An 8,472-nucleotide genomic window follows, 5' to 3' on the forward strand; every position below is an offset into this window, starting at 1 on the left:
ATATATATATTTGATACAATTATTATTATTATGCCATTTTCATATAAATTGCTACGGTTAATTATAGGGAAACTGTGCTCCTTTTCGACGTTTGGTTAACTAGACACCGAAGGCTATGACTATAGCGATCTTCAACTTGAGTCATAACTCAATATATATATATGCACACGTTTTACATGTAAATAACATTTTTAGACTTCGAGTCGATTGGAAATTTTGGCGGCAAGATGCTGAACTTGCATCACTTAAAATAGGTGCTCCGTTATCCTTTTCATTTTGCAAATTTATCTGAAGCTTCATTGCTAGTTGCCCGCAGTTGTTCCTGTATCTTGTAATGAGAAAAGTTCGTCTTCGCTATTTCTCTTTACACATAGCGTAAGTTCCTCTTTGGCTTCTTCGTGAATTGAAAAAGATTCTGGGTTGGCCTGCAAAAATACCTTCGTCTGTCACACTCAGTGTTAGTGTGGAAGTTTACCAGCGTATATGAATTTCCCAGCCTAGCTGTCCTAAGCGACTTATGGCCCAGAAGATAGACCTGGTACTTCATAGACACGAAAGTGGTACCTCTTTACGGACAAGCAACAACATTTTCAAGCTGATTTACTTCAAAGTCGTACCTTGCACTGTCGCCGTATAGGCGGGATGGTATTGCTTAGTGTTTTGGACAAATACTGACAGCCTCGGGGCAGCTGTGGAGTGTCCCAGATTGACAACCATTTTTCGCACACATCGACGGGTCTATTTGGCGTATTCAAACAAGCTCATGTACGGCGGCGGCGGCTATGAGAATTGTGCTAGAGAATTGCATAGAAACGATGAAACAACGCTGAATAGGGATACTCCGTAGTAGAACGAAACAGGAAACTTGAACGAACACTGCATTTATATGACATTTTATCATAAAATATACTTACTACCACCATTATACTCAAGCTAGACCATTATTGCGTTATAACAGAATGTATTGCATATTACATTCAATCATACCGGATCGAGCACAACGGCGGAAAGTGGGTCTATCCTTTTCATTTGGGCAGACAAATACTTCATGATCAAAGTACAGCTCCCAGAGAGGATAATCATACGACTATTCTAACCAAAAACGAGAATACATTTTCAAATTTGTTATTGATCAACGGAAATAGAAAGGCGCCACACTGGAGGGGAGGCGAGAGGGGACAGAGTCTTAGATGAAAATGTGGCTTCATCTTGTAATCACGCCACAAAAATGGGTTTTTGACCAATGGCCAACTGCCATGTCTACAGTAGTGCCGTTCGTGGTCCGTCAGTCTATATTAGGCATAAATATCTCCAGGGCAGGTGCACAGAAAGTGGTTTATGCGGCCGCAGAACAAAACTACTCCCTTGATTCATCTAGGAAACTACGCGTTATTCAACGTTGTGAAGCTACGCCTACAGAACTGCTCAATTAAACATAGTAATTGGGATTTATTTTTATTTTTAAACCTTTCTTGATTGAGTTGGTTCGATTTGTTTCGTTCAATATTTCTATTGGAGTTCATTCTGCGATAAGGGGCCTTGACTTCAGCGAAATGTATTACTTATATGGAATAATTCTATCGGTTATAAAATGACGCCATCATTACTATAAATATCAGAAAGGAAAAAAATATGTATATATATGTAGGTTTTATGTTATACCCCGTGTCTTGGTCCGGCATCCGTAAAACGGTTAAGAAGTACGAGACAACTTAAATATCTATTGCATGTTGCCAGTTTAAATGCGAAGCTCTAGACGAATTAAATTGGCTACTGCCACCGCTATAACAATCGCTGAAGATAGTATGATCCGAAAAGAAACAGGAATGGGGAATTGTGATCCACCGCCTAAATGTGTACCAATTTATCTCATGGTAAGAGAGAAATGTACATATGTGATGCTACTAAGCACAAGTGCTACATGGAAAGAAGAAAGGCGATCAAAGGACAAAATCTTTTATCTTCTTTTTTAGATAGCATCTAAAACCCTGTCTCCTGCTTTTTCACACAGGCTTATATATTCTATTCTCCCTTAGCGGTGGTTGTAAGGCAGGGTCGGCTTTCTTGTCCTATAGTGACAAACTGCCTCCGGTCGCAATGGCCTACCTACTTTTAGACGCATTATTGGTGCTTTTCGACTCTACTCTCGAAACATACTATTACACACCAGTTTTCATAACCGCTTTTCTAATTAACCGCGTCACCCGAGGCGTCTCCCCAACTAATAGAGTTAACGATCAGATGAGCATTGATACAAAGGTATCGGACGCCTCATGGACGGTGTATGACCGCTTTTTCAAGCGTTTTAGATCACTCGTGCACGTAATAATTAACATCGGCCACATTGAGTTGATTACGTAATCCCGTACTTTTTCCATCCAACTCTGTTGAAATGAGTCTTACTTAAAGCCACCACAATAAACCCAGTATCGTTTTGGTCTTATGGATACTAGCATATTCGCAAAAGTGTACTGGCAATTACGCGTAGCGAATTGAGGTTAATTCCAAAAAATATGATCTAAGTTCAGCGAACTCTAGTTAGGTTACGAGGAAAAGCTATACAAGCGTTGTGATCATTATTTAAGTTGCCCTTGCCGCTTGTCAGATATGTATCATTAACGTATCCGCGTATAGGAGGACGTACTTTAATAAGCATTTTTATATGTACTGGTCAAAATGTGAAGTCTAATAAGACTAAACAGTCTAAATAGGCTAGGGGTGTATAGCTTTGCTGGAAACAAAACCACAGTAGCGTCTAAATAAGCTAACGAAATTCTTAACTAAACTGAATTGAAAGAAATAAGAAAATTGTGTATATACATTGAAGGCTACCTAAGTGCAGTAGATACTAATTTTCAAGGACAAACAAAAACCTGCTGTATGCCTGCAAGGATTGATAGCCCTATAAGAGCAACGCACGCAGTATCTATGAGGCCGAAAAGCAACTGCTCCTCATGATTGGAATATGGCAGCTTTGCATCTCATTATGGAATGATGACGGGTGTTTTGGACGCTTTCTCTAGTTGTTTTTAGCACTGCATCTGTACCTCTCTCTGAGCCTGTTGGACCAATCTGAGAGTCTTTTTGCCGTTTTCCGCTACTTCATTCTACTAATGAATTATGCGGTCCTTTTTGCTTGGTAGATTGAGGATCTGGCTGAAGCCAGCTGGCAGCGTAGCTAGCCTCGCGGCTTGTACTATACGAGTGGCAGAAACAGGCTTGTCCTGTTCCGGGTGTTCAGCTACGATTGATCTTTTGTCCTTCCTCTCCTCTACTTCTACTTAACATTCTGCCAGTTTCTTGTCGTATTTTCACAATTTTGCTGCGTTGGCGCTCACCAAGCTTTTGGATGTTCTTAGCTTCTTTTTAGCCATGTGTCTTGCGTTCGGACAAGATACTTTCGATTGATATAGGCGCAGAAACTATGCTTAATAAAATGTGCACTCTCAGTTTGCACGTAGATGGGTTTATTCGCCTGTCTACCCCTAGTTACGTCGTTTTGGCTGTTAGATTTTCCCGCGACAGCATCGTTGACTTGCCTTACTCTCACGCTGGTTCCGCTATCATTGCTGATGTTTTACTATTTGCTGCTGGTGAATGGAGATGAATCCATAGGACCGAGTCTTATCGAGCGGCATTGTGGTGCCTTTGGGTTCATGTTGCAAAAGCCAGCAAACCTGCATGAGACATTATTGCTACTTGATTGCTGCTGATAGGCAGATTCAGAGATACTGAGTGGAACGCAGTGGCAGAAAGCATGGTCATGCGGTAAGGGATTTATATTTTTCGCCCAAGTTTCCCACTTTCTGAAGTGACAACGGCATGCAACAGGCTCTGCTCTGCTCTGGACGCTTTTCATGTCTATATAGGTGTCTGGCTCATTCTTTATTGGACTCGATGTTAGCCATCTGTTAATGAGGATCGCAAGCAACTTTACCGCTACAAATGCCGGAACATCGTCACTGTTGATCTGCGATAACTATTGATTTTGTTGAGCTGATCGCTATGTTCATTACGAGACCGGCTCCATTCCCTGTTTGTCGCCGAAGTGGTGGTTGGTTTCTTCTGAAGCTGTAAAGACATGTTAGGTTCGGCGGGATGATCGACAGTGTTTCGGTTATGTTTATTCAGTTGCAGACATAGGCAGCAATGGCCGTGGGGCAATATCAACTTTCTCATTTTATTATAACGATGTACCACTGCTGGAAGCGATTTGTTTGCCATTTGATTAAACGAGCCGCCGGAGCGTGTCGGCTGAAAAAGTCGCGGTAGGATCAGAGCGTTTCCCGCTGGCTAGCGTCTCCATTTCTGCCTGCCGTAAATACAGTTCGTTTTATTGGTTGTTAATCTGGCGGATGCTTGATGCGGTGCTTCTGTTGCTTGAATCCTGCGTTTATGCTCGGTCGTTGGCTCGTATATGGGCGCTCCGTGAGAGGTACCGAAAGAAGGTGTAATCCTGTAGCTATATTTACGTGGAACATGATTGATTTTTATAAATGTGTCAAAGTCAGTATTTTTACACCTGCTTGGTGGCAATTTCCGTAAACCCCGCTGCGTGCTAGTAATAATGTTTATCGAGTGTGTTCTGGAGCTAATCGATTAAAAAATGAGGTTCTTTGAATGACTAGTTAAGACGAATGCTGTATTTATTGGTGAGAAAATTTCCTGCCTGGACGCTTTGTCGGCCCATTGTCGGAGCGAAGAACAATTTGTGCGTATTAAGGATAGCATTTTTATTAAAGAGTTAATTAAAGAGAGATTAATTTTTTGTGATACTCCTTGCTGTACTTAGTGTGTAGGAATGCATTGCACATGGATGCACGCACACACACACACACACACACACACACACACACACACACACACACACACACACACGTTCATGTATGATCGAGCCGGGTGCTTGAGCGTCTCGTTCTCTGTTGATAACCTCTTTTTTTCATTGGATTTTCTCTCATTTCTTCATTCTCAAATGTTTAGGAATGGTGGGCCACCGGGCAGGCGAATTATGCTGGTATTCAGTTTGTACATGATTTTTTTATACAGGTGTAATTTACGATTCTTGTAAGGTGTACCATTTCGGATCTTGAAATCATCATCATTTGCTTACCATTGTCCGTCGGGAAAACTCTACGGATAGCGGTATTGATATATGACGGATGTATCGATGACAACCCGAAATTTTTTCCCAATAATAGAATCCCTCGTTCCAACTGGACGGTTTTCCAACGAAGCTTATCGGTTAGTCAAGCAAATATTTGCACTTGTGTTGACTGTCGATCATTTCATTGGCAAATATAACGATCTCCTTCTGAAGTCGTGGGCTCATTTACCGCCAATGGATTCGGTAACGTCTTATATTGGCGTTACATTTTGTTTCGTTCTTTATCTTCAAAATAGACGAGTGCGATGAGGAAACGTTTTCTTTGGCGAGCGCATGATGACGTCGCTCTCGTTGCTACTGTTGAGTCATTGGTTCTTTCAACTCGTACTTATCCTCAGTTTCTTTTGAGATTGAAACAGTTATTCCCATCCTCGTATCTATTGTAGCTGCTTTTGATGTCGGCAATAGCACTCGCGGCTATTACCGATGGTGCGTTTCACCACTCTTCGCGTTTTACAGTCGAGGAATTGTTTGTCTGCAGCGCTGACCGTATCGCCTACTGCTACTCACGGCCGCTGCTCTACGTTGCGATAGATCGGTACTGCCAGCGTAGATAAAGAACGGGAAGTTATTTGCCATTGTCTGACCAACTAGAAGTGTAAAACCTCATGCCACACTTCAGTTACCTCGTTAGCTACTGTTGCTGCGATAGAACGCATGCTTTAGAAGGGATGGCCGTAGCAGCAGTGCCCTGCCCAAGAGATGAGCAGAAGACGCCATTGTGAATGTTACTTGAATGTCGCTCAACGACATCCAAACAACCTCGATCTCGTCCACTGAACTAGCAGCGGAAATTCCAGCAGCTCGGGCCTGGAAATACCTCATCTATGTCGGTAACCAGTAACGGTTGCGGAGATAACCGTTACAGAAACAAAAGCATCTATTCAATTGAAATTTTATAGCAACGGGTACTTTCCAATCCACAAAAACGGTCGACGCACAGGTTGTTGTCTCACTCAGAGCGTCAATACACGGCGCTATCGTGTCCAAAACAAATAAAAATATAACAGGAAGAGTGGATAAAAGTGCCACGATCTACGGCAACGACAAGACAAACGGCGGTCCCGGTATCAAACAGCGATAAACGAGACGATCACGTATGACCAGCACTGCAAATCAACTTTTCCTCTGCCATGAGACGCTACGAAAAAAACAAGCAGATAATTAAAATACCGTATGCTATTATCAAGACAAGAGGCACCGACGACGACGACGACGACGACGTGAATACAGGTGACGGTACGATAAAAAAAATGAATAAAGGTCGCTGATAAATTTGCTCTGACCCTACGCATGCGTGCGCGATCCTCTTACTGGAAACTTGTTGAAAATAAAAGATACATCTAACAATGGTAATACATAGCAAAGAACGTGAATGAGAAAATAATTCTGCTGACTATCAGTGAAATGTCGTAATTGTTCGACTTCACTGTGCTTCGGTGTGCGTATGTGTGATTCAGTGCAAAGTTCTGCAAAGCGTATGGTTGAAAAATACCGATGAAGTTGTTGTTTACAATGCGCAAACACATACTCTTCACATCAGTGATGGATCGGCAATACGCCCAGGCGTCCTACTCACTGACGAGCGAAGGCGCTACCCATTTCAATCAGTGATCGCACAGATGCGAAGAGAACCCGTTGTCACACACAGATCGATCGCTTCAAACGTACACGTCTAGTAAAAGATGTTGTTGGCAACTAACGATCCACAGGTACCCCGCTTCACATCCGCATGCAAACCAATCAAACACTATAGCAAATCGCTTCTAATCATCTTGTTACTTAGCATCCGAATACAGACTCCCCATGCTTTCTATTCAGACAAAAAAGAAGAACCATATAACTCAGGAGTTGCGGCAGTGATTGAAGAGTTATCCTGTACGATAACTCGTTTTTCCTGCTGCTTGCCCACCCGACACATTGCGGCCGTTTGTTGAATTGGACGACGGACAAGTCGCTCTCGCCAGCGGCAGACTGTCACAACTAGGCCATGAAGCCCGTACTGCCTCCAAGCTGTTCACATCTCCGGCATGGATTAATGACTGTCCCGCAGATCCTAGCGTTAAGTTCTTTACCAATTTAGCAGACCTATTTAGATCCCGTTTAAACAACTACCAGGTAATAGCAAAGCATCTTATAGCGAGTACAACAACCAAACCGGCAAAGTCGGCACAAAAGCAACAACGTGCCGACATTAGTAAACTACGGGTATTGACGAAGATCTTATCGGTTATGGCCTCCATCAGCAGAAGGCCAACATCGAACGTACGAAAAAATAGAAATATGGCAAATGCCCACATTATCGCAGCGACCTCCACTACATGCCACTTCACAGCAGACACAAGTGCCGTTGTCTCCTCTAAAAACGGGGACAATTCACGCAAGAAAAAAGCAAGCGTCTTTCTATATCATTTATTCTATCGGGTTTGGAAAAGGATTCAGGAAGCAACGATTTCTTATTCGAGCTCACGACCAAAAGTAACGCAACTTCACTCGATGCGACTTATAGCAGAGTGAGCACAGAACTTCACCCGTTGAAGAAGAACATTGACACACATAGACGATCACAGATTGATTAATCCTATAAATTATCCTCATTTACCACCAGCAATAACAGCAGTCACAAGAGAAGCGGCAGAGCTAGTTACCAGCGAACACACGAGGAGACTTGTTTGCCGCGTAAAGTGAGGACGAGCCTTACACTAAGTTTTAATTCATCTGTGCCTAAATGGAAAAAGGATATACGTCCTGAGCAAACCGATGGCTAGAAAGGGGGTTAATAGACATTCTAGGTTTTAAAAAGCCGCAACAGCACAAGCAGAAAAGTATTGCCGGTAATAGGAGCGTCAGTACCAACGCAGCACCATCGTTGGAACATGGAAAGCAAGTGACAGGAAATCAAGTAAAAGTAGAGGGGATGTGGAACAGAGGGCCAACAGGAGAAGTGGCAAAAGGACAAAACCTGTCTCTGTCACGAGATGTGAAGCTAACTGCGCTGCCTGCTAGCCTCAGCCAGATCCTGAGCCTAGTAAGTAAAAATAACCACAGGATTTGTAGGCAGAATGGAGGCAAAGGAAAATGGCATAGGCCAATCTAGCAGGCTAATGCAGATGATTCAAAAAAAAGGATGAGAGAGACTGGGAACGAAAGAAGGAGAGTTTAGAACATCCGTCATAGACCCGTAATGGGGTCATGTGTTGTTGAGGCTGCAAGACTACCCTCACTCCAATCATGAAAGGACTTGCTTTTTGCTTCCATATATACTGTACATATATTTTTCAGGTTTATATCTTCATAAAGAGCACTTA

Source organism: Varroa destructor, unplaced genomic scaffold (genome assembly GCF_002443255.2).
Source record: "Varroa destructor unplaced genomic scaffold, Vdes_3.0 BEIS01000003.1, whole genome shotgun sequence".
Classification (NCBI taxonomy): Eukaryota; Metazoa; Arthropoda; class Arachnida; order Mesostigmata; family Varroidae; genus Varroa; species Varroa destructor.